Here is a 25,534-nt window from a genome sequence, read left to right on the forward strand (position 1 = left end):
GTGTCCTGGTTCTGTAAGAGTCTTTTTCGCGTAGGTACGATCTGTACATACGCGATGCTGGGTGAGGGTGCTGGGGTACTGTGTTGGAGTGCGGCGCGTACATGCGGTGGGGGTACTGTGCGTACACGTGCGGCCCTGGGGTACGGCGCGTACATGCGGAGGTACGGCGCGTACATGGGGGGTAAGGTGCATACATAGGGGGGGAGGGCGCGTACATGGGGGGGAGGGCGCGTACATGGGGGGAGGGCGCGTACATGCGGTGGGGGTACGGTGCGTAAAGGTGCGGCCCTGGGGTCCAGCACGTACATGCGGAGGTACGGCGCGTACATGCGGGGGTAAGGCGCGTACATGGGGGGCAGGGCGCATACATGGGGGAGGGCGCGTACATGCAGTGGGGGTACGGTGCGTACAGGTGCAGCCCTGGGGTACGGCGCGTACATGCGGAGGTACGGCGCATACATGCGGGGGTAAGGCGCGTCCATGGGGGGAAGGCTCGTACAGGTGCGGGGCTGGGGTACTTTGCGGACAGGGGGGGTAAGGTGCGTACATGGGGGGGTACGGCGCATACATGGGGGGCTACGGCGCGTACTGTTGCAGGGCTGGGGTACAGTGCGGACAGGGTGGTGTACGGTGCTCACATATTTGGGGTTGGGGGGGCTGTACGGCTCGTACACAGGCATAAGTTTACCCGTGTACATGTGTGCGGGGGTAAGGTGCGTACATGGGGGGAGGGCGCATACATGGGGGGAGGGCGCGTACATGCGATGGGGGTACGGTGCATACAGGTGCGGCCCTGGGGTACGGCGCGTACATGCAGATGTACGGCGCGTACATGCGGGGGTAAGGCGCATACATGGGGAGAAAGCACGTACATGGGGGTACAGCGCGTACAGGTGTGGGGCTGGGGTACAGTGCGGACAGGGGGGGTAAGGCGCGTACATGGGGGGTATGGGGCGTACATGGGGGGGTACGGCGTGTACTGTTGCAGGGCTGGGGTACAGTGCGGACAGGGTGGTGTACGGTGCTCACATATTTGGGGGTGGGGGGGCTGTACGGCTCGTACATGGGCATAAGTTTACACGTGTACATGTGTGCTACTGCGTTGGCTCCGTACGGGCCATTTTACGTGTATTCGGACGGACTGTCGGGATTGTACTTGCACGCTCGGACTTGTGTTTTACGATTTGCACGTAAAAATGTCCGTCTCACTCTCGTACACTTTTCCCGACGATATTCGGACGTAAAAACTTTCCGATGCACTCTCGTAGACTTTTACTGACGCTATTCGTAGTTATTTTTCACGGACGAATCGTACTTGGCAGTTTGTACGGTACTTGTACGACTCGTACGTAAAAAAATACGGATACGGGTCGTACGCAAATTATTTTTAACGGATCGGAATCGGCACCTTGGTGTAATGTAACTTATTATGCCTCAAAGACTTACTTGTGGACCACTCAATGCTGCATTGTCTATTTTTGGCTTTTCTTTCTTGCTTGATGAACATGCGGTTCTCATTATTTACCCGCAGATCACAAGAATTCAATGTTCCCCCAGCGAGGGACTCCCAGGTTGGGGGCACCCAGGATGGGGACCAGGCAGTGCTTGAAATGGAGAAACAGAAGTGCAGGTACTCTGTATCAGAGTAACTGCTTGTCTCTGAGAAGGGTCGGTACTCTCCAATTAAAAGTATTACGTTTTTCTTGAGAAGTGCAGGTATTCTGCCTCTCAAAATAAACAAGCATTGGCATAGCCAATAGGTCTCGCTTTTGGGACCTTATAAGTATTTAGGTATGCAGCACAATATCCCTGGTGCAACAACATCAACTGTTGCATGGCTAAACACTTATAAAGTCCCAAAAGCGAGACCTATTGGCTATGCCAATGCTTGTTTTTTTATAGTTGTATGAGGGAAATTTCAGCTTAGTGATCCATGAATGCTCAGCAATTCAATGGTGATAAAACTAAAATTTTGTGCAATCCTTGAGAGAGCTTCCTTCTGGTGTTTAGCCAATATTGGGAACTTTGGCTTTTGGACGAATGAAGATCTGCCACTAATAAGTAAAGTAAATAAGGTGTCATCCTCTTGCTTCTCCATATTGAGTGATACAAAAAATTCTACCAGTTCTTCCGGCTCAGACGCGACCTCTGGTAGTACAGTTCACCATCTTAAGTAAGCTAGACTATTGTTTCGCACTTTTTTTAGGTTCTCCAGATTATATTTTGAAGAAGCATTATAGAATTCAAACTGCTGCTGCCAGATTAGCATTACAATGTCCAAGTCACTCCTCTGCATCGGAGGCCTTAAACCACTACATTGGTTACCTCTTTCAACAAGCAGGAAGTCGTATAAGGGAGGGGGTGGCAAATGGTGAGCACTTTCACAGCCGCTTTGGTGTTCTCAGTGGCCGCGCGGCTCACTGAGAACATCAAAGCGGCCGCGAAATGATCACGCAGGCTGCCAAATGGTGCGCGCGCCCGGCGCACATGCACTGTAGTTGTCGGCCTGAAAGCACTAGTTTGCACTTTCAAATCCCCCGTTTACAAAAGCTCTCGCGAGAGCAGGTACTCAGTAACCGGAAAGTACCAGCCCATTTAAAGCACTTTGACAATGTGCTTCCCAGGTTACAAGGCTCTATCGCCTGCCCCAGCGCTTCTGTTTTGAGGTCTGTCCCTTTGTCCCAGGGGGCTTGTACCCTGGCACCGCCTCGTCTTCACAGGCCGCAACAGCAGCGGCCATGCCCGCTGAGGCTGTATGCGTGGACCCGACCACACCGACCCACGCCTCACTCAGGATGCCGGGGCGGAGGAGATCCGCCCAGCCCGCCTGTCCAATTATCCTCAGCGCCTCCCGCACCGCATCCTGATCGGGGCCTGCCATGGTCCCCCACCACACAGGTAACCGACGTTCCTGCGCGTGCAAGTGGGGGAATCTGAGCTGCGACGCAATACCCGCCTGGCCTACGCCAACTGTCACTTCACAAAAACTCTTCCCTTTACCCCCCCCCTATCCCGGTGGTGCGAGGTGCTAAGTAAGAGGCCGGAACCTCCCTCCCAGCACCTTTTAAGTGCACCACCGGCCCGCCCCTAACCCCACCCCTTGACTTCCCACCACCCACCGAATGGGTGCGCGAATAACCCGGGGGAAGACTGGTCTGCGACCCTGCTTCCCCCGGGGCCCGCATTGCAGCCAAACTCCGACCAGAATGATCGGGTGAACTCCCACCGGCAGCTGTGTTCGTAGTCTCCCCTGAGTGCATGTGGTCTACACGTTGTACAGTACGAAGCTCTTTATTCGGCACTTCGAGGCCCTAAGCATGGCTGGGTGAACGAAACAGAGAAGTTTGCCTGCGCGTGGCGAGCAGCCCACTCACTCCAGATCATGTGATGCTCCGCAAGCTCTACTCGCAGACCCTCAATCTCAGAATCAGTATCATAGACAGGTCCCCCTACGCAAGTCAGGCTGCAGCCCCCATCTAGGTTGCATGACAAGCAGGAAGATACTTGCTAATGGTCCATATTACCATTTTGTAGATGAACCTTGGCCACAGGACATCATGGCCCTATAATTCTTTTTTTCGGGTATGGTTTAGTGGCAGCAGAACTGTATAACAATACTTAAGAGATCCCAAAATTCAAACCGCCTACAATTTTTACCTCAGATGGTTGTCCCCCAGGTTGATCGTGCACTAAAAGGCACCCTCTCCAACATAGATATAACTGGAAACACTCAATAATTAAGTCGTAGATCAGAAAAAAGTTACAAGGTTGATTTACAAAAAGCTCAGAAATCAAGTTGTAGAGAAAAAATGCCATGAAGGCTGAAATGCAGAAATCTACAGAGTAATCAATAATCAGAACTCAATATAAGTCGCAAATGTGCAGCAAAATCATCAATACATCAGGCATCATCCCTAACAATAAAGGAAAGTCTTCTAGCTCACCCCAAAACCAAGGGGCTATTATTCACAATTCCTGCATAACAAATTAGAGAAAGCAGTAGAGGCATCATGGAATAATCACAAGAAACAATTATCTTGACCAATCAACATAATACACGTCACTACCTAAGTACATAAGCACTATCTCATTTAAAGAAACCAACCAGCATCTTCAATGTTATTGTCATCGAGAGATGTTCAAATTAATAAGAAACATTTAAACAATGACACTTCACATAAATGAATAAGACTAGGCGCAGCAACTGAACTACAACAAAAGGGACTTGAAAAATGCAACAGTTAGAAACACTACAAAGTTCAGTCAAAGCACAACAGGAAAAATCAATTACATCAGCTTATCTTCGCTTCTTCAATACCTTGCAAGGAGAAACGTTTCACAGGGAGACGGGATGGGAGAGGATGAATACAGGATTGAATGAAAGACCTGCATCAGCACATCTATTATATACAAAATAGTATTTTTCATAAGAATTATGGGAGAGCTAATTACTTTAATAAACACACTTTCATACACATCATATAAGACTTGTTTCAACTGCAGTCATATTAAATCAACATTTACATGTTGGATCCAACATAAAAATTATTATTATTCATGTTTCCTTGAAAAATAATTCCAGAAAAAACGCTACCACAATTGCATAACCATACCCACTCAAATTGTACTGGTGGGTTATGTCGGATAAGGGAAGTCCACCTAAAATCTTCCCCAACCATCTTTTACATATGGCTGATGTAGGAAGTTCCACCTGTTGGTGTTTTATTCTCAGTTTTGCTGTGACAATTGTTTGCATCTGAAATCTGTTAGCCAAGTCTCAATCACTGTTTGTTCTTTGTAAAATATCATGTGATTTGATTACTTAATTTGATTAAGCATTTATGGGGGAACAGTAGACTTCTTGGACTAGTGATCCAGTGAGTGTCTGAGACAGGGCCTTGGTTTGACAGGGGGATGACTTGTGGAGGTTCAGCAATCAGCAAAAGAAAAAGTCCTTCTGAGTTTCCCTAAAAGTACAATAACATTCAATAAACTGGCTATGTAATGAAAGTTCATTCCAAAATATTTGGGCCATGAAATCGGAAGGATTGTCTGTCACAGCACTACCGCTTAATCCAAGGCAGTAGATAGTGTAAACTTTTCTCGTATAAAAGGAGCTAGAAGAACTAGTATATGCTCAGCTAGAACAGGCACTCCAACTATACAGAATTATTTAAGCACTCGAGAGTGGCCCTTAGAAGGTACTCTGTGTTTGATTGCAAGCCACAGCAGAACTCTGCAAGCATCTGTGTGACAAGCTTCCACTTACACAGGTGGGTGACAGTCCAAACTGCACAATTCAGGACTCGCTCTGCAGCTTTGTCCAAAATATAGAGTGGGGTCCGTCCCCAAGTGCAACCAGTCATTTTAGTCTAGGCTTCAAAGTACACAAAAATACATTACTTTGGCATGATATACTTGTTAGAAGGATCTTTTACGACGGGCAAGGAGACAAAAAATAAATCTGGCTACCAGGTTACTGTTAACGTTTAGGGAGTGTTCTTGATTCAAGAACTTTCAAACACTGATTTACCTTTAGAAATAGGAATAGAAGTTTTACCCATGCTTGATGGCCAGAGTACATTGCACCTCTTTGCTTTGTTTTTTCCACTTTAATCTTTTGCATCACAAATAAACATTCCCTTACAGGAAATGTGAATCTTAGGGCCTTTATGTCTTGCCAAACAACGATATGAATGCTTTGGCATAGTATTGTGAAAAGCAGCCACAAATTCTATTCAGTGCATTCAGAGGTCTTGCATTGATGTTAAGTCAATGCAGTCAGAGGTCTTGCATGGATGTTATCATACGGGGCAGCAAAGAATCATATGGAACCCCACAACTGACTTCAAAATGATTGGCCTGAAAACTAAGGAGACAACATTCTGTAATGTGTGGTCCACAATGCCAAGTACAAAAGAGAGGCCCCAAAGGAAACCTCCTTCAAAATCTACCTCATCCAAGATTGTTCTCGTTTCACCAATGACTATTCATAAAGCAGTGCTCATTTTTCTGCCAGGGTGAGGCATCAGAACTCTCGAAGAGCTCTGGAAGCTGTTTTGCAATCACTGTTTTTAACTAGCTTTCCCATAGCAGAGAGAAGAGTCATTGGCCAAAAGTTGCATTTCCAGTATCAAAAGGAGCCTTTCTTGAGCAGCAAAGACATCATTTCCTCTTCCTATTTAGCGGAAATGTACCATTGTCATGGAGATAAATGTATCAAATCTTGGATTTGCTCTAATATAGCTAGTGCAAGATATCATAATGGTGCAGGTGCACACGGGTTGTCAAGGGTATCAGATATCAGCCCTGCCAAAATCAGAACAACTTCTTGGATGTGATTTCCTGTAGGGCAAAAGAGCCTAGGTCCACTTGTGATTTCTTGTGATTGACTGTAGTAATATAATTCTTTACCAGGGCTTTGAGAGACTCTGTGCCTGATCCTAGAGAAAACTCTACTAGGAATATTGCCCTAGTTATTACTGTTTCTCTCCAGGACTAGTCCAGATTCTTAAACAATCTGTTTCTGCCATACCATGCCCTGCAGGAACTGGAAGATGTGCTGCTTTTTGTAGGGAGAGGTGTAAGAAGAAGAAGTAAAAAAGACTTGAGTGATGAAGATGGGTAACCCAGCCAGTCATAATCTACCAGAAATTATATATGCAACGAGGTGTCAAAAAGTTGTTGAACTTTATTACAGGTGTAGCGAGCCTGAATTAACCATATAGAGCGTACCATTCTAGAGGTATTGAGTTAGCCAAAGACACAGAAGGTGTTGGGAGGTAAATGCTTGCACAAACGCTTGCAATAATTCTAACCACTGGCAATCGTTCTGGGTAGCATTAAAATCAGTTGTTCTTTAGCCCACCATGGCACCTCAGTTTGCACCCAGCCATATGGAAATCAGTCTTTACTGACAAGCCCCAATCAGGGAGAAACCAGTCTTGGGTTGCTTGATTTTCGGTTCAGGGAGGGACTGGACTGGCAGTTTGGTCAATACTGTTCCTATTGGAGCAGAGACAAGACTGATTTGCATATCACTGGGTTCAAATCGAGCTGTCATGGTTGCAAAGGAGTGATGGGTTGTAATGCTACCCCGAGCAATTGACAGTGGTAAGACTTATTGTAAGCATTCCTCCCATCATCTCGTGTGTTTTTAAGGAATCGAGTCAGCACCATTTAAAGATATTGGTGGCTCCTGACTCTAAATTCCAGGCGTCACTGGTGGCATCACTGGGCCTTGATCTTTATCCTGATTTTTGCTGTGGAATTTTGGTTCCCCTTGGTAAGGTAGTTTGGGTGCAAGTGCCATTTCTGAAACATGTTCTGTCATATTTACATGTCGAATTGCGCCCCTAACTCGCGTCCCCCTGAACCTTTTCTTTTGATTTTCTGACCACCAGGCCCCCAGCAGGCCTGTCAGCTCAACACTGAGGGCCATATTCACAGGCCTGGCCTGTCTTTTTATGTGCAGTGTGTCTGTCTGAGTGTGGAGACTTCGTAGTCTTAAAGATGCTACTAGTAAAATTTGTTTGCGAACACCCAGAAAATCGTAAATGTACACTAAAGTGTAAATGTATCTTTGTGAATCAGGCCCAGTGTGCCCCAGTTTGGGTGCTGCACTGCAGGTTAAATGCAGTACAGGCGTCCCAGGTGTTTACTTCAAGGCTCAATAGTATTTTTTGACAGATGTTAAACACGCAGAGAACAGCCTCCGCTGCATATTGAAAAGCTGCACTTGACCATCCTTTGTCGTGGCAAGGCAGTCTGGCAGCTAGTGTGTCACAGTCTGGCACTAAGTTAATGTCTGTACATTTAGTGCCAAACGACAACACACAGATGAAGTGAAGACTCCTATTTAAGTGTGGGGTATCCATAAGTCTTGAACTTGTGATTTTGGCAGCAGAGTCTCGTTTCCCACACTGAAGGCGTGTTTAAAATTGCTTTTTAGGTCTCGCCTACGCAGCACGCATGCGTTGCTTAGTAAAAAGACCTTTTGGAATTAACTCGCTTTTCGCCCTAAAAACGTGCACGCGTTGCATTGCTTTCAATGGCAACGCTTGCACGGTTGGTGATTCCCTTGCGGGAGCGAGTTTGACACCATATGTTTGTAATTAACTTGCAAACATACGGTGCCCCTGCTCGCTCCCGCAAGGGAAACGCTCTGCGAGTCTTTTTTTTAAAACTTTTTTTTAACTTTGAAACTGAGCGCAGCGCCGCTTCACGGACACCGCGCTCGGTTTATTGATATATTTCTTAACTTTAGCACTGAGCGCAGCGCCCACTTCAAGGACACCGCGCTCAGTGTTGAAGTTAAGAAATATATAAAGAAACTGAGCGCGGTGTCCGTGAAGCGGCGCCGCGCTCAGTTTTAAACTTAAGCATTTGCAATGCAATCAGACCGATTACATTGCAAATGCTTGTTTTTAGGGTAGAATCAGTGTGATATTCTATTCATTTACGTGGTTCAGATAATTTTCAGTTACGATGACACCTCACGGAAAACTATAAACTGTGTAGCTGTTTTTAATGATGATATTTCGGTCAATGAAAAGGAATATAGTTTGCTTACTAAAGATTCTTTTCAAGAGTGTCGATCATGAAACATGATCCATTTTCTTATATCACACTGTCCTGTCCTGTCCATTGGGGCTAGAGCAGTGGGCGTGGCATGCTAACTTGCAGATCGCTGAGGCTGTCATTTCTTTCTTTTATGTCCATGCTTAAACCACTGGTGCAGTCATTCACCTTCAGTTTCTCAGGTAGTGACTCACAAAGAGTGTTATTTTCCCGGCATGCCTCTCTGTATTCCTTTGCCCTGGCATGCCCTGCGCGCATCTTTCCCAGCCAGATTGGCAACTGCTGGCTCACTGTCATGGCGGACCCACGGGAAAAGGCGCTTCAGGACTACCCCAAGAAGCTGCTGGAGCATAAGGAAATGGATGGGCGGTTGAAGGAGCTCCAGGAGCAGCTTTGAGAGCTCACCAAGCAGTATGAGAAGTCCGAGAATGATCTGAAGGCCCTTCAGAGCGTACGCCAGATTGTGGGCGAGGTGTTGAAGCAGCTCACAGATAAGAAGTTCATCATTAAGCCCACCAACGGGCCGCGCTATGTGGTGGGCTGTCGCAGGCAGTTTGATCGCACTAAGCTAAAACCTGGAATGCGTGTGGCCCTCGACATGACTACCCTGACCGTCATGCGCTATCTGCCCCGTGAGGTGAACCCTCTGGTCTACAACATGTCACATGAGGACCCCGCCGACGTGTCCTACTCGGACATCAGCGGCCTCTCGGAGCAGTTCCGGGAGCTACGCGAGGTTATCGAGCTGCTGCTCACCAACCGGGAGCTCTTCCAGCGTGTGGCCATCATGCCGCCCAAGGGCTGCCTGCTCTCAGCCGCGGTCGGTAGTAGGAGTAACTGCAGGGCGGTGACGTGGGGAGGGGGAGGGGCAGGGTGGGGGGTAGTAAACTATGGATTCCGGAGGTTTACAGGTAAGTTAACATATAAATTAATAAAACGAATTTCGTTGCGTGCACTGCATCCCCAAATGCGATGCTGTGCACGCAACGAAATTCGTTTATTAACTTACCTGTAAACCTCCAGAATCCATAGTTTACTACCCCCCACCCTGCCCCTCCCCCTCCCCCTCCCCCTCCCCACGTCACCGCCCTGCAGTTACTCCTACTACCGACCGGGGCTGCTTCGTAGTACAGGAGGACTTTATGAAGGCCATGCGCAAGGTGGCCGATTCCAAGAAGCTCGAGTCCAAGCTGGACTACAACCCGTCTGAGGAAAGTGACTGTAACTGGCATTGAAAGTCATTGAAAAATAAGTGACTCTAGAGCCCAGTTTAACGACTCGTGAAGAATGTGCCTAATTTCCCGGGACAGGCCTCTTGTTTGAAATATTTTGTAAACTCTGGGTCGGAGACTTTATAGAATATGTCTTGCAGCCAGATTAACCATTAGATCTATTCTCCTTTCTTTGTTAGCAGAATAAAGCCCTATACTCGGCAGTGGCCATTTGTATCTTGTTTCAGGCAACACCGTGGTGTTTGGCAATGCAGCGGATTATAGTTTACTTTTTCGAACACGAATAATAAATATTAATGGCATTTGTGCAGTATTTTTGTTTGTGAACAATCGTACGTTTGCAGCTTAGCACTAAATATATGCGTTGCCTCTGCGCCTCCAATCAGGCTTTTCAGCCTTATTTGCATCTTTCTCAATTTCCTGTCATATATATGTTGTTCTAATGCAAAACAAACGTGCCACCGTACTGAAAATTATTGTCAAGTCTTCGCTTTGTATAGGGATGTCTTTAGCCCGCAGGACAGTGTACATGTCCGTTTTCTCGTTGGTTTTGGCATACACTAATCCATTTTCGAAAGTGCTGATCGTGATGAATGTGTTTGTCTTGTGTGGCCGTGTATATGCAGTGTGCCCTTTAAAGATTACATCTGCGTAAAAGTAGTTCCAGCTGTGATAAACACAGCTTTGGTAATGTTGCTCGGTATTCCTCTTTGTGTAGTGAAATGACCGTGCTAATAGTGACAGCATGGGTAGCTAATTGAGCGGGACAGACTTGACTCGGCTGCACATATCAGTTACTGTACATGCACTGTCAGAATAAGCGTGTCTGGCCGCAGCAATATTCATGGATTAGTACATGCATGGCGGATAAATTGATAGACCGGTTAGTACGTTATGTGGCTTGATTGGTGAGTGAGTCGATGTTTGCCAATACGTATCTCCGCAGTATCAAATAGAACCCCCTTGTACATATTGATCGGTCTCCTTGCTGCAGCTAACTTAACCAACATACGCACACATGCATACACTCAGTGCCCCTATTAGGTCCCTACCCAGGCATGCTTGCAGACCAATGCACTCAGTAACACGTTGTTTCCAGTCCGCAAAACAGTGCATCCCCTCCCTCGCCTCACACCCTATAGTTTACACCAGTTAGCGCTTTATTCTAGATGCCAGAGGCCTTTTCCGATGGATTGATACATTGAAAAATAGCAGACATCGATCTGCGATTAAAGTTGACAGTTCTGAGACATTTATTTTACCTGCCAATATATATTTGCAGTTTTCCTTCTGCCTATTACCGTTTTGAAACCAAGCTACAGTTGATGTTATCGCTCTTAGATTATGCTATCAGAGTGTGTGTATTGTCTCCCCGAATGACTAATGCATAATTTCAGTCTACACTCAATAACTCTCCACCCTGGTTGTTGTCACCGCAGCACCCTAATATCTGTGTTACTATTGACCATAGTATAACGGATAATGCAACACCTCCTAAATGCGGGGGTCGGGCTTAATCAGCGCCATAAAAAAATTCACTTTAAAAGGAGGGTCACAAGAAATGGCATAAACCCCCATATGCATCCTGTTAGAACCTTTTCTACAGCTATGTATTTTATTTCGTGGGAACTGAAAGAAACGTACATACAGCCACTGGTGGTTCAAAAATGTGATCAATAATAGTGTAGTAACACAAGTTATGATTTGCTAGGAGTTGTGGAACGTTGTAAGCGTTGATAACGTTTTAAGGTATTTACGCTCTGATGAGATGCACAATCACTGGAATGCAAAACACTAGCATTCTTACAGATGCAAACAGGGGAAAATTGTCACGGTTTAACCCTAAAATGTGCACTTAAACCCTGGCTCAATTTTGGAGCCAGTTCCAACAAGGCCTTCCAGAGATGCATACTTTCAGGCAGCTGGGTTTATCCAATACATGTAGATCCTAGTCCTTTTGTGGAGTAAAATAAAAAAAATCATTGATAAATGGTATCAGTTTGTTTTTAACACTTCACTTTTGATGTGGCGCAGTTGGAAGTGTTGTCATGGAAATTAACCTCTGTGTTACTGTAAAAAGCATCTTACAAAATGACGGAAACATTCACTAACACTCTTGATACTAACCACGTTTCCATCTGTGATCCCGACAATAAGTCATAAAGGTTAAGTCAAGCCCCCTTAACTGCCAACCCCTTAATCTTACACTCCAAAACCTTAAGCCTATACCTGTAACTCTATACTCTACCCCTCACCCTACAGCTTTACCTCCTATACCCTTTTCCCCTAACCTCTATACCTAATGCCACAATTCTTAGCCCTATAGCCGTATACACTTGAATTATGCGAGTCTGCAGCTTTTTTGCATAATTGTTTTTTTGTAGATAATCCATCATCTGCTGCATAATCTGCAGATTTCAACAAAAGTTTCTAATTCTGACGCATTAAAAATTACTAAAAATCGTGGCAACGTGTTTGCAGGCAGTGGAAGGCCCTTCACAAAGGTTAACTGGTCATATTTCGGTTGCTTATTTCAGTATTTCGTTGTTAAACTAGTACTAAGGAGGTGAAATCTTTGCATGGATAGTATTACTATGCGTATGAAATACAGAATAATGAAGTAATACTATAAAAAGAGCCTCATTGTGCTGCATAATTTGCCTTTTCTTGCTGCATAATTTGGTGCTCCCCTGTTTCATAATTCCAGTGACCCTGTCTATACCGCAATCCCCTTACGCTGTACCCATAATCTATATCTGACCCTATATAGCAAGCATTTTACAATACACCTCTAAACTTAATGCCATACCCTTCATTCCTAAATCTCTTGCACTATACACCATTGCTTACGTTTTGCACCACAAACAGTTAAATTTTAAGTCAAATCCTTAAACCCCTAATTCTATTCCACAAACCCTTGACTATGCCCAAACTTCTATCCTCTAACTCCTTAATGTCAGCATCTCAAATCCTTAACCTTTGGTCCCCCCTACTATGGGCCCTATACTCTTAACTTTTATTCCCACACCCATAACCTCTGTATCCTTAATCCCACACCTGTTCACAGGCTTAACTTCAGTATTTTGTCAATGTTTGTTTTCCAAAGTATTTTTTTTTAAACTAATAATTACAAAAATAGCTTGACAGTGTTTTCATAGTTTTGAGGCAGTTCTAATTCTAGGTAAAGTCTTGCCTCGCTCCCACTGTTATGTCACCAAACGGTGATGTCTTAACTTTTTAAAGGGTCTGCTGACCATAGTGCCTATAGGGATGTAATGCAAATTAAACATATATCAGACCTGTTTAGAAACACCTAGTATTACACCATATCTAGTCAGCACATTCTCCCTCATGAGGCAGCCAAGTTTGCTACAGACATGTTCCTATATGTATGTACACAGTGCATGTACTGAACAAATCCTTGCTTTTGATTGTCTACATTACCTTTTATCTTTTAATTGGATTTCACTATGTGAGAGACTGTGAGTGCTGTGTAGCCCATACTTTCTTGTGAGGCAGATACTTGTGTTTAGATATGCACAACAGTGTGTGTGTGTCAGATTCTGATTTGACTTGCTTGGTGCTGGTCAGTATGCTACTGTTGGCCAAGGTTAGGAGGATGCAGCTGAGGTCATCAAGGAAAATGTGTTTATAGATTTTGGTTTTGGATCATAACAGCTAGTACATGCTGCTGTGTGTCATTGGGTACATTTGTGTAAGAGTATTTAAGGCCAAAATGTGAAAGGGAATTGTGGAGAAGTCAATCTAGCCCTAAGGCGAAGGTTTCAGGCGGAAGAGATCAAATACCAGTATTGGAAATTGTGGCTGAAGAGCTGAAGTTGGATTATTTGTCATCCTTGCAGAGTTAGATGTAGTTTTTCCTAGGGTCTCAGATGCCACTACTAAACAAATGGTGTACTTAAGTTTTTCTTCATGTGTACAAAGACTCTATGTCCTCTCTAGAAACAAGAAAGTAGCAAAAAAAAAAATATATATTCTGTTTTTTATAAATTAAAATAGCTTTTACTATTAGTGACTTCCACTGCCTAATATGCCCCAAAGCCCTGGTATGAAAAAACATTTTATTTGATGGGTCATGTATGGCTCCTTCATCTGTACTAAGTACCTGATTTGCAGTGCACTGTCATTGGATAGTTTCCCTCTTATTCACTTTGGAGAGTTTACCAACCTTACTTTCACTGTTTTCAAAGTCTGATAAATGAATTTACCCGTGCATTTTGGAAGCCTCTATAGTCGTAACTACTATAGAATGGTCTACACTCAGAATCAGCTATAAAAATAGTCATGAAATCTATGCAAGGCATACATTTCAGTCCATCAATTTTAATTTACTTGTTCTTCTTCACAGGTGGTCATACTTATATAAAGTTATGAAAAAACAGCTGATTACATAGGGCGATCATTGCAGTCAACAAGTTTCATCTTGTTGGACTTTTATCAAGGCTGCAATATAACAAATCAAAGAATAAATCATAATTTTATAGTAAAATTGCCATAGTTCTGTGTAACTCAATAGATCATTACAGATGAACATTGTGAGATCGGAGGGGGTGGCTGTCTTTGGACAAAGAGGGACTTGCTCCACTTGTTTAAGATCCTTAGTCCCAAAGTGATAAGATAAACTAAAGCACCCTAAAGGAAAAGAATACCTGTCCACATAGGGCGAATATATAGTAAGTTTATATCTACAAAGAATTGGAGCATGACCATCACAAAAAAAGAATGATAAAACACCTGGGAGCAAATGGTAGACTGGTAAGCAAATAAAATTGTAACCAAAGTGGTTATTTATTCATGTAGTACCATGTATATGGTCACTGTTTACATACTATAGATGTTTTGCTGTAGAAACCAAAAGAAGGAACACTAAAATAATTTGTCATTTTGTATCTAAACGTACAAAAATATCAACCATGAAAACAGTGAACATACAACGGAAAAATGTAAATGGTCTGAGAAGGGAACGGTATGTCGGAGGTCGTGAAGGGAGTGAAAGCCAAATTGCTCCAAATCCAATATGTAGGTCCAGTAAAAAGCTGTTATTCAATAGCCTGTCAGGCCATGATAAGCCATCAACAAATATAGTATCTATATATTGGAGCACTTGCTCTTTCACTCCCTTCTATAGACTTCATGATTATTATTGTAACTGATTTCGAGTGTCCTCCAACCTTTCTTCCTGTGTCTGGAGTGGGACCTTAATTCTTTGGGATCCCACATATCACACCCTTGGGTAGCAGGGCGTTTTGGTTTGGCTAGAGCACTGCATTGTTTTTTCAGATATATATATATTTGGTGTCATGGTACCAGTTTTGTGGTCTTTCCTGGCGTTTGCAGCGCGCAAGCGCTGCACTCGCCATGCGAGGGCTTCTTGGAATCAATACGATTCCAGAAGCTCGCTTTCTGCTCCGCCTGTGTTTTGCATTGGTGCGCGTCATTTTGCATCACCAATTATGCAAAACCGGGTGTTACGATTGTCCAGGAGGCTTTTTAGTCCCTACTGGTTACCACCCTGTCCACTTTTGGCCCCGCCCACAGGGATTGGATCTTTTACTTGCGGCGGGAGACAGTGTCTCTTAATTAGCCGTTAAGCACTTTTTTCTTTTCTTTGTGAGCCACTCTCACTGCAGGCACTACGTGTTTTTTTTTTATTAACGGAGCATTGCGCTTTAAATTTTAAATGCTGTACTGGGCTGTACAGAGTCCTCATTGCTGTGCGTGCCCTACATGAACTGATATTTGTTTGTTGTGTAGTGTGCAGTACTGGGCTGTACAGAGCCCTCATTTCTGTGTGTGCGCTACATGAACGGCCGTTTTTTGTTTCTAATATTTGGCCTCTTTCTGCTCTCCCATGTGCCCCCTTCGAGGTCCTCCTCCTGCAGTTTGCCAGCACCCTTCTACCCAATAGTTGTCCACCACCACCACGTCCACCACCACCACGTCGTCCACCACCACCACGTCATCCACCACCACCACGTCATCCACCCACCACCACGTCATCCACCACGTCGTCCACCACCATCACAACATCCATCACCACGTGCACACCCACCACATCCACCACCACGAGCACAACCACCACGTCAACCACCATGTCTACCACCACCACATCCAATACCACCACATCCACCACCTCCATGTCCACCACCACATCCACCAACACGCCCACCACCACCCCCACATCCACCACCACCACCCGTGACGGGTAAAGTGTCACTGAAGGGCAGGGGTAATAGGAGTGTCAACCCTGGCTGTACATGGGACATTTAAGGATGCATTGGGTGCGAGAAGACAGGAATAGGGGCTAGAAGTATTACACCAGACCCAAGATGCATTTTGAAGAGGCGCAATGTCACAGGGGCTCCTGTAAAAGCTCTCGCAGCATCTCTACCTCACAGTGGCATACCTGCACAAGCCACTCACTCAAAACAAGCATTGGCATAGCCAATAGGTCTTGCCTTTGGGACCTTATAAGTGTTTAGCCTTGCAACACTTGATGTTGTTGCACCAAGAATATTGTGCTGGATAACTAAACACTCATAAGGTCCCAAAGGCGAATCCTATTGGCTATGCCAATGCTTGTTTTCAATTGTGGGCACAGAGACATCAGTTGCCCAGGTGTTCTTAACTGAAGGAATTCAGTTTTAAAATGTTCTGGCAGAACAAGAAAGGAGTACCTATCGCAATCCTGCCCCTCCTGTTTGTGCTTGTGGGGGTGGCAGAGGGACTGTTAGTAAACTTGCATTGTCCTGTGGGTGCTCGAACAACAACATTAAAATGTGGTGTTCGAAACAACCCACAGTGCAAACAGATCACTGTGGCTGTCCGCTACCCTCATCCCTGTACTCAGAACCGGGACTAATTGAGGTAATTGAGGACAGACATTCCGCATCCCTTGCAACACTTTTAGACTTAGGACCTTATTTTTGAAGTTCTTATGTTGCCGTTGCCTCAGATTTATTTGTGTGACGTTGCTGCGGCGTAATCAATGTGCCACACTGTGGCCCATTTTAAGTGACGCATCTACGCAGATACGTCACTTTGTAAAGCCCTACGCTACATTATTCCTGCATCAGGTATAATGTATGCAGGGTGGGCGTTCCCCCATAAAAAAGGCTCGTAAAAGTGATGCAGTGAAATTTGTGAGATTTCACTGCACCACTTCTACGATTTCACTGCGTCAAATCCTTACACCTAAGGACTGATGCAGGGCCTTTCACATGGGACGCGACCATGTGTCCAGCAATGCGTCATTACTGTGCCAAATGATAAGTCAGGATTCTTGAAGTATCTGCTCAATCGTTGCGACATGGAGCGCCATAGTTTAAATATGGTGCATCCATGGTGTCGCAAGGATGGCACAATGAAAAGTGTTGCATCGCTGTTTTCAACCAGCGATGCGGCACTTTTTATAAATGAGGCCCTTATTTGTCATCCATGTTCCCGTTTGGCTGGTGGATTTTGTTTGAACTTTTTTGCGATAAACTGAACCAAACTGGCCTAAACTCACTGAAAGCTTTGCATCCATGCTTGCACTGAAACTAGGACAGAGGGGAGACCTACTATAGCCCTGACTCAGACTTCAGCCACATTCGTTTGGAGACAAAAACATTGTAGGAAGCACAAGGACCTGTAGAGGTTGCTGAGGACACCTGAATACTTTAGAAAATAATTAATCTGGCCTTTGTCGGAATGATTTAAAAAAATAAAATAAAGCACCTTATCGCATAATCTCCGTAACAATGTTTGGAATTCGACCTCTTCCACATAAAGTGCATGTTGTGTACATCCTTTCTTAAGTGCCCATCCTTGAACTACTTGTAAATGAAGACCTATGATTTCCAAACATAAGCCTCTGACTGGACATTGAATCTTGTGTGCAAACACTTGTATCATAAAATGTCGAAGTTTATAGTGAAGTAAATATTAAATGCATGCTTGACTAATTTTGAAGAGACATATATACAAATGTTGTTCAATGGTGCCTGAAGCTCTGTGTTACTACTGCTGCATGATAAAAGGCTCGACACATACACCCCAGTAACAACTAACTTCCTCAGAGCGCAGAGTAGAGTGTCATAGAACACAGGTTTCCCCATAATGGTGGTATTTGTGGACAAAAGGAAGGTATGTTTAAAAATAGATATTTTTGTTAATTAAATGCTGATGAGTACTACTTAGACCTATTTACTCCTTCTGACATCTGTAGAATTCATATTCCAGGAGAGGATTGGGGAAGAATATTTATTGGTTCTTCCAGAAATAAAACAAGGTGTGAATTGTGCACAAAGAACTCTCTCCTTTTTCTATTGGAGGCCTAATGGATTGAGAGAGCTACAGGGGTTTCTTCGCAGCCTCCACCTAGAAAGGTGAGAACTATCTTTGAGGTCCAGGCACTGTCTTTACTATATATGTAGATATTGTCCTCTCGAAGAGAGACCCTTGGATAGCACATTGACTTTGAGATTTCCATGTCCAAGAATGAGGACAGATTCCTTGGGTACCATGGATCCCAGAACAGCTAGGGATCACTGGTGTCTGATTTAAACACTTGGAGTTGTTTATAACTGGTATGTTTGGGCCATAATAATGCTTCGATAAAGGAGGTAACCACCTACTCTCGTTTGGCACCTTGTTTCTTCAGAACAGCTGGATAGATCACTCAAGAGGTGGTGCAGGTCAGCCATTCATAATGCAGTATGCCATCAGAATAACCCTTCATGTCAGAATCTATAGTCTCTGCTATACTTGATAAAAGTACTATAATACACAAAATATTCATGAAGTGTTTACACAATAAGGATTACCAAAGACAACCAAAAGTCTCCACTGTCTAGGGGATTTCAATAGAGACTGATTTGGCAATGTTTCTTCTGGTCAAGACGGGGTTTCTGCCATTAACCTCATAAATGAATGATTCAAATCATAGCCATATCAATTTACGATATAGAAACATATTCTAAGATGTTGATTTAAATTCCAGATTTGTTTATCGCTTAAGTTATATTATTTGGGAATGTGCCCTACTCCATTGCAACAGCTTAAAAATCTGGAACTAATATTGCATACTTAGCTTTACATGTACCCTACACCTACACATTTCATGAGTATCGAAGGGATCTTACAATTGAGAACAATAACAAATATTTTTCCTCTAGGGAATATTTCTCACCAAGTTCAGGTAGTAGGATTACTCTTTCTTTAGAGAATGAATTGCGCTAATAAAGTCTGTCTTAATATCGTGTACAATTCCACACAGAGGTATATAACTGCAGTGGCTAGAACTTACACTTTGGAAACTTGATTTGGTACCTGTCAGAGCTGAGTCCTTTTTAATCACTCAAGGGACAATTTTAGATTTGCGACCTTGTGAATAGTTCCAAAAGTATCAACTCTCAGCGTAACCTCTATATTCAAACTAGGTTGAAGCAAAAGCAATACTATCTTTCAGTATCACTGCATACCAGCTAACAACATTTCATAATGCAGTCTTGGATTAAGGAAGTGCAAGCATGTGGCCACTTACTGTCAGTGTTACTGTTGAACAAAGAATTGTTGCCGTATCACTTTATAACGACCCTAAAGACAGAACTCCTGTTCAAGAATTTCAGCGTTGGATTAATTTTATGGTGATGGCCTATCCAGCATCTTAAAGTGCACCGTTTACAGGGGACACACAGGAGCAGCTGCAGAATGTTAGGCATCATAACACACTGAAGCACACTCCCGAATAGCACACGCTGAGAGCATCTTGCACTCTCATCGAATGCACTCGCTACTACTGCCTTTCACAAAGAGCTCATCAACATAGCAGCACCCCAACTTAAATGCACACACATATATATATAGATATATATACACACACACACACACACACACACACACAAATATTTATACTCATATAAAAACTTAGAAATGGGGGTCTCTAGTTGGCAATGGTATACACCTTTGTCCAAATAGGGACCCTTGCTTCTAGTCAGGGAAAGGGGGATACACTCCTGAATAACCCCTGCTCACCCCCTTGGTCGCTTGGAACAAGCAGACAGGCTTATCTCAGGGGCAGTGTGTTAAGCATTTGTGAACACATACAGTAATACAGTGAAAACACTACAAATGGACACCACACCAGTTTAGAAAAATAAGTAATCTTTAGTAGACTTAACACAAGACGAAACGACAAAATCCACAATACTGTAATAAAAATATGACTTTTTGAAATGGTAGAAATAGCTTAGTTCAATGTAGATGGTAAAAGCGACACTTTACTGTCAAAGTACCTTGAATGCGTCAAGCAAAACAAACAAAAGGGTCGCAGGGAAGGTGATGCGTCGGTTCCTTGCTTCGGGGAGGTGATGCGTCGGTTCCTTACTGCAGCGCAGGGGAGGTGATGCATCGGTTCCTTACCGGAGAGGAGTTGATGCGTCGGTTTCTTACTGTGGTCCAGTGCGATACAACAAGATGGCGCCTCGATGCGGTGTGACAAAATGGCGTCTTTGATGTGATGCGACAACGTGGATGCAATGCCTGCACGCCCGATGGTCGTGCGGCAAAATCGATGATCTTTGGAGCCGCAACAGGCCCTGCAACACGCTTCCCCGGTGAGGCGACGGTGACCTCTGCGGCGGCGGCACACTTCTCCAGTGATGCGACATGCTTCGTCTGCGATGCAACGGCGAACAGCTGCGGCGGCATGCTTCTTCGGCGATGCGACGGCAACTGCTGCGGCGGCGACACGCTTCTCCTCGTTGCGTCGCACTTCCAGCTTCCAGCGACAAACAGTCTCTAGAGGTCCTAAACAGCTGCAGGCACCTCTCTGTAGGTTAGAAATCCCAGCATGGAAATTCAGGGGGAGCTAGTGGTGAAGTCTTTGTTTCCCTGAGACTTCAGACAGGAGGCAAGCTCAGTTCAAGCCCCTGGAGATCTTCTTCAAGATGACAAAGCAAACAGCAAGGTCCTTTTCTCCTTTCCTTAGCAACAAGTAACCACTGCAGGCCAACCCCAGACAGCAAACAGCACAGGGGCAGTAATCCTTCTTCAGCTTCTCCAGTTTCTTCTCTTTGGCAAAGGTTCCTCTTGATTTCCCAGAAGTGATCTAAAATTCAGCAGTTTCAGCTCTCACATTTATACCCCAAAAGTCTTTGTTCTCTATGTGTGAGAGGTCCTGGACCCAGTCCAAACCAGTTCTGGGTGCACTCTGCTAGTGCACAACTTCTTTCTTTGTCAGTGTGAGCCAGGGTCATCAGATTCACCACAGGAGGTGGAGCCAGCATTGTGGAAGGCAGGCACAGCCCTATTCAGGCCCAGGTGCTATTCCTCCCACCACTCCAAATGCAGATAGGTCTATTCAGCCTAGTGCTGACTCACCCAGACTCCTGGACCCCCCCCAGATGCTATCACTCACAAACCAGGCATGGAATACACAAACCTAGCAGAGGCATGCTGGATGGTTAGGCAAGAAAATACCTACTTTCTAAAAGTGGTATTTTCAAACATAGAATGTAAAAATCACCCTCACTAAAAGATGTTTTTTAACATTATGAGTTCAGGCATACTAAACTCGAATTTCTACCTAGTTCCCTGAGTCAGTTAGGATTATAAGATGTTATAATCAAACTGCCCATTCTTGCCTATGGTAACAGGTAGCCTTGCTATAGTGAAAAACAAATTGGCTGTAATTCACTATCAGGACATGCCACACACATCAGGGCATGTCCTATCTTTCAGGCAGCCCCCTTTTACCATTAACTCTTGTTTCCACAAGGCCAACAAACCTTCCCTCAACCCTACAAACCTGCTTTTTAGACAGAGGCTTGGGCAGAGGAAGAGGTCGAAAAAGAGGAGGGCTCAAACGTGTACAGTGGCAGGAACCACCCCCGCACCAGGTACAGGCAAGGAGTCAGACAGGGAAGAAAAACTAGTTGTTAATCTGTCAAAGAGAACCCTGAATGACACAGAGACCAAGGTACTCAAGAAGGGCCTTGGCTTAGTCCCCACACCTAGGACAGATACATTCTAGGACAACAACAAAAGAATGGGGTAGTAATGCATCTGAGGGTGCACATCATAGCAATTATTGGAATCAAATTGGGTGTATAGTAATAGTTGTCAGAAAAACAGTAAGATCGATAACAAGTTGAGTAAGTGGTGCCACTCGGGATAGGGAAGCACCCTACTACCTAAGTGCTGAAATATACGGATCATGCAAAGCAATCCCCGTAATTAACAGATTTTATACATAAAGAAATCCCGGCACTCTAGAGTCACATATTATTCTTATTGGTTATTAACCAAAGAAACAAGGAACACAGTAGTGATAATGAAAAACTGGCTGCGGAACAGATTGGGTCCTCACAGAAATATATGACAAAGAGTAATTTAATTCATACGTTTTACAGAAAGGAAAGTCATAATCATGAACATAAATCAGAACTCCCTAGTACATTTGGTTCTAGTTGTTGATTCGTAGAAAGGAGACTTGTGTTTTCTAAATCTTGATCCAAATGGATGACAGCCGACACGTGTTTCGTCACGTATAGTGACTTCCTCAGGACAACTATGAACTCCACAATTTCTTCCCGAAAATAAGATTGAGGGCGTTCTTCCAGGACAAACCTGGACTTCAAAAAACTGACTCAGGGCTATGCAACCCTTCTAGGTTCACCCCCACTACCAATATAACTGCTATAAAGATACTGACCTTTGAACAGGAAGTTCTAAATGAAAAAACTCAGGTTAAAAGGGGTCCCACCTTCCAGAACTTTTCCAACTCTAAGTTGGCAGCAATTAGTTCGTTAGCCAATGACAAAGAAATCACCATAAAACAGGCAGAGAAGGGGGGCGCCATTGTTATCATGTCTACCATTGACTATAACACTGAATGTAACTGCCAAGTGTCAGACAGGAAATACTATACTCCTATCTCCATTGATCTAACTAGACGTTTGAGTACCCAAATTACCTCTGTGGTATCAACAGCAGAATCCCAAGTGTGGATTAGTGAGAATGAGGCTGAATTTTTGGTTAACACTCAACAGAAGATACCCTACTTTTACATCCTCCCCAAAATTCACAAGAGTGTCCTCCTACCACCAGGGAGACCAATTGTGTCAGGCATTGAGTCACTTCTGGAACCATTGTCCAGATTCTGCGACTATTTCCTCTAACCCTTGGTGAAAAAAACTCCCTCCTTCCTCCATGATACTATGGATGTACTATGTCTCATAGAAACAACTAACCACACAGACTCAATTGATTTACTGGTGACTCTAGATGTAGAGGCCCTCTATACTAACATTTCTCAAACAGCCACCCTGGCAGTGGTCAAGAGAGCCCTACTTTCTGAGGACTGTACTGCCCCTACTCCAGTCTGTTTCATTATAGATTATGCCACTATTGCCCTGACAAAAAACTTTTTTCAATTTGGTTAACAACTATACCACCAGACTCAGGGGACCTCGATGGGAAGCACCTAATTTGGCCTGCCTCTATATTTTTTTAAGGAGGAAAACATCTTTCACACCATTAACCCCTACAGCACAAATAATACTTTGTGGTGAAGATACATTGACGACATCCACCTTTTTTGGAGAGGAGATAGAACCACATGCAAGTAGTGGGGAGAGGAGAAGTGGTAGGGTGGTGAGAAAATAAGGAGATGGGAGGCTTAGGATAATAATATTTGCAATGCAATAGGTCTTGAATTTAAATGTGAGACCTATGGCATTGGAAAGAAGTGGCTGCAATTGTCCCGGCTGCTTGAAAAGAGAAGTTGTGCACGGCGCGCTGAATGTAAGCAAAGCACATCATGCCTGCAGTGAGAGAAACTCAAAAAAGAAAATAGTGCTTTCAGACTTAATACCACGTACCGTGTAACAACTAAGAAAAAGGGCCAGTCACCATGGGAGGTTACAAATGAAGACAAGGCGGTACTAAAGAGGGACTAACAAGCCTATTTACGAATCAGAAGCCAGCATTTACAAAGAACAATGACACAAGCCAATGACAAATATGGACGGAGAGTGGGAGGGGCTTCTACTCCAGTATAGCAAGTCTGGCGTAGCAGCGCATGCGCGCTGACTCTGGGCTCGACCTAAAAAGGAACCACTTCTTTGTAGTGGTTCCTTTTCTCTGACCTACTCCCCTTTGTCCCTTGTCCCCTTTAGGAACAGCATACCTTTTTCTTTTGAGAATTATCAGAGGAGCATGTATTCTGGACCTTTAAGTGCTCTAGGTCCCCAATTTTTTGTGATGGATCACGGAGACCACGCCATCTGTGCACATTTTCTTGGTTAATTTTAAGTACCACAACTGTAGGATAGCCCAGAAACTCAGCAAGTCCTGGGTTAGGAGAAGCTGCCACCAGTTCTGAGGCCGCCCCTTTTTCCTTTAACACTGGATTCCCTTTTAAAAGTAACCAACCAACTCCAACACTTTCTGCAAACCAATAGAAAACATCTGTCTCAGTGTAAATAAGTGGATCCCCTCACCTGAAAACTAGCCATTCCTTTGTGTTGAGCCCAAGCTTATTTTGCTAGTGAATTTCTGCCTAGAGTTACTGACCCACCTACGAGTAATCTCAATGACTGCCTCACTCCTGGCCCCACGAGAATGTATGCTGTTTCTTGTTACCGATCATACTATTTCATAGGAGCCCAATCATTCATTGACCTAGATAAGCTTTCTTTCTCATGGTTTGAAGCAAAGGGCTCCTTCCTATGTATGTAGGTCACTGCCATACAAATGTATAACCAGAACATGTTGTGGCACATCTGCACTGACCATACTTTTACATATTTGGTTAAGAAAAAATGACCCCCCCCCTCCACCTTCAAGCCATTATACAGGGTGGCAAATTTGTGAAATGTGGGCCATATTCAGAAGAACTAACCAGGTTACTTATTTTATGTATGTATTGGTTTGAAAATGACCTGTCATTCAACTGTGAAACTTTTTGCATGAGGCAGAATTTGTCAAATATGGGTTGCATGTGGAGGGTCGGGGGGGCAAGAGGGATGCAAAATGTGCAACCCTTTCTAACTTATTATGCCACAACATCAACCCCTTGTAGTGTACTACAGCCACTGTGTGATCCCCAAGCTATGTATGACTCCACATTGCTCTCTAGGCCGACATAATAAATTCATTAAATAAAATTGTCCAGTGTGAGTGAAAACCATGTCACTTCTGTACTGTCCAAGGGACCAATGTGTTCAGGTAAACAACCGGGTCTGCATATTGTTTAATTAATTTACTTGCATAATTCTGGATGGGGACATCCAAACCTTGCCAATTACAGCAAGCCAGCACTTTGTCACAACTCCTATGAGTGCCGATTGTATACTTCTTATAAAAGCCTTCACTCTGTCCGAAGGATGAGAGCTCTCCTTTGTGATTCAGTGTCTGACATGCTGATTGGTGTGATCAGAGCACCTTCATTTACATTGTATCAAGCAGCTCCTTAATGCTCATCAGTGTACCAGTCTACGGGGGTGATAAAGTGCGAAAGGTGCTTCAATGCTGGCTTCGGTCTGCCTGCATGCAGTTCGACACGCTCAGATGTCTGTTCCTCCAAGCAAATGGCCATATTGTGGCTGTCAGCGCCTCATGCAAATTGCCAAGCTGTTTGAAGCCACTTGTATAAGGGTGGCTACATGTCGTCTGCAGCTCTCAGTTCTGTAAATATACGGTGTCAGAGATGGCAG

General features: G+C 44.3%; 1 pseudogene; it reads left to right on the forward strand.

Annotated features, from left to right (window-relative positions):
* Positions 1 to 8,875: 8,875 nt before the first annotated feature.
* Positions 8,876 to 22,996, forward strand: LOC146871928 (26S proteasome regulatory subunit 10B-like; annotated as a pseudogene).
* Positions 22,997 to 25,534: the final 2,538 nt, after the last annotated feature.

The sequence above is a fragment of the Triturus cristatus genome, chromosome 1_1 (assembly GCF_964204655.1).
Source record: "Triturus cristatus chromosome 1_1, aTriCri1.1, whole genome shotgun sequence".
Lineage (NCBI taxonomy): Eukaryota > Metazoa > Chordata > Amphibia > Caudata > Salamandridae > Triturus > Triturus cristatus.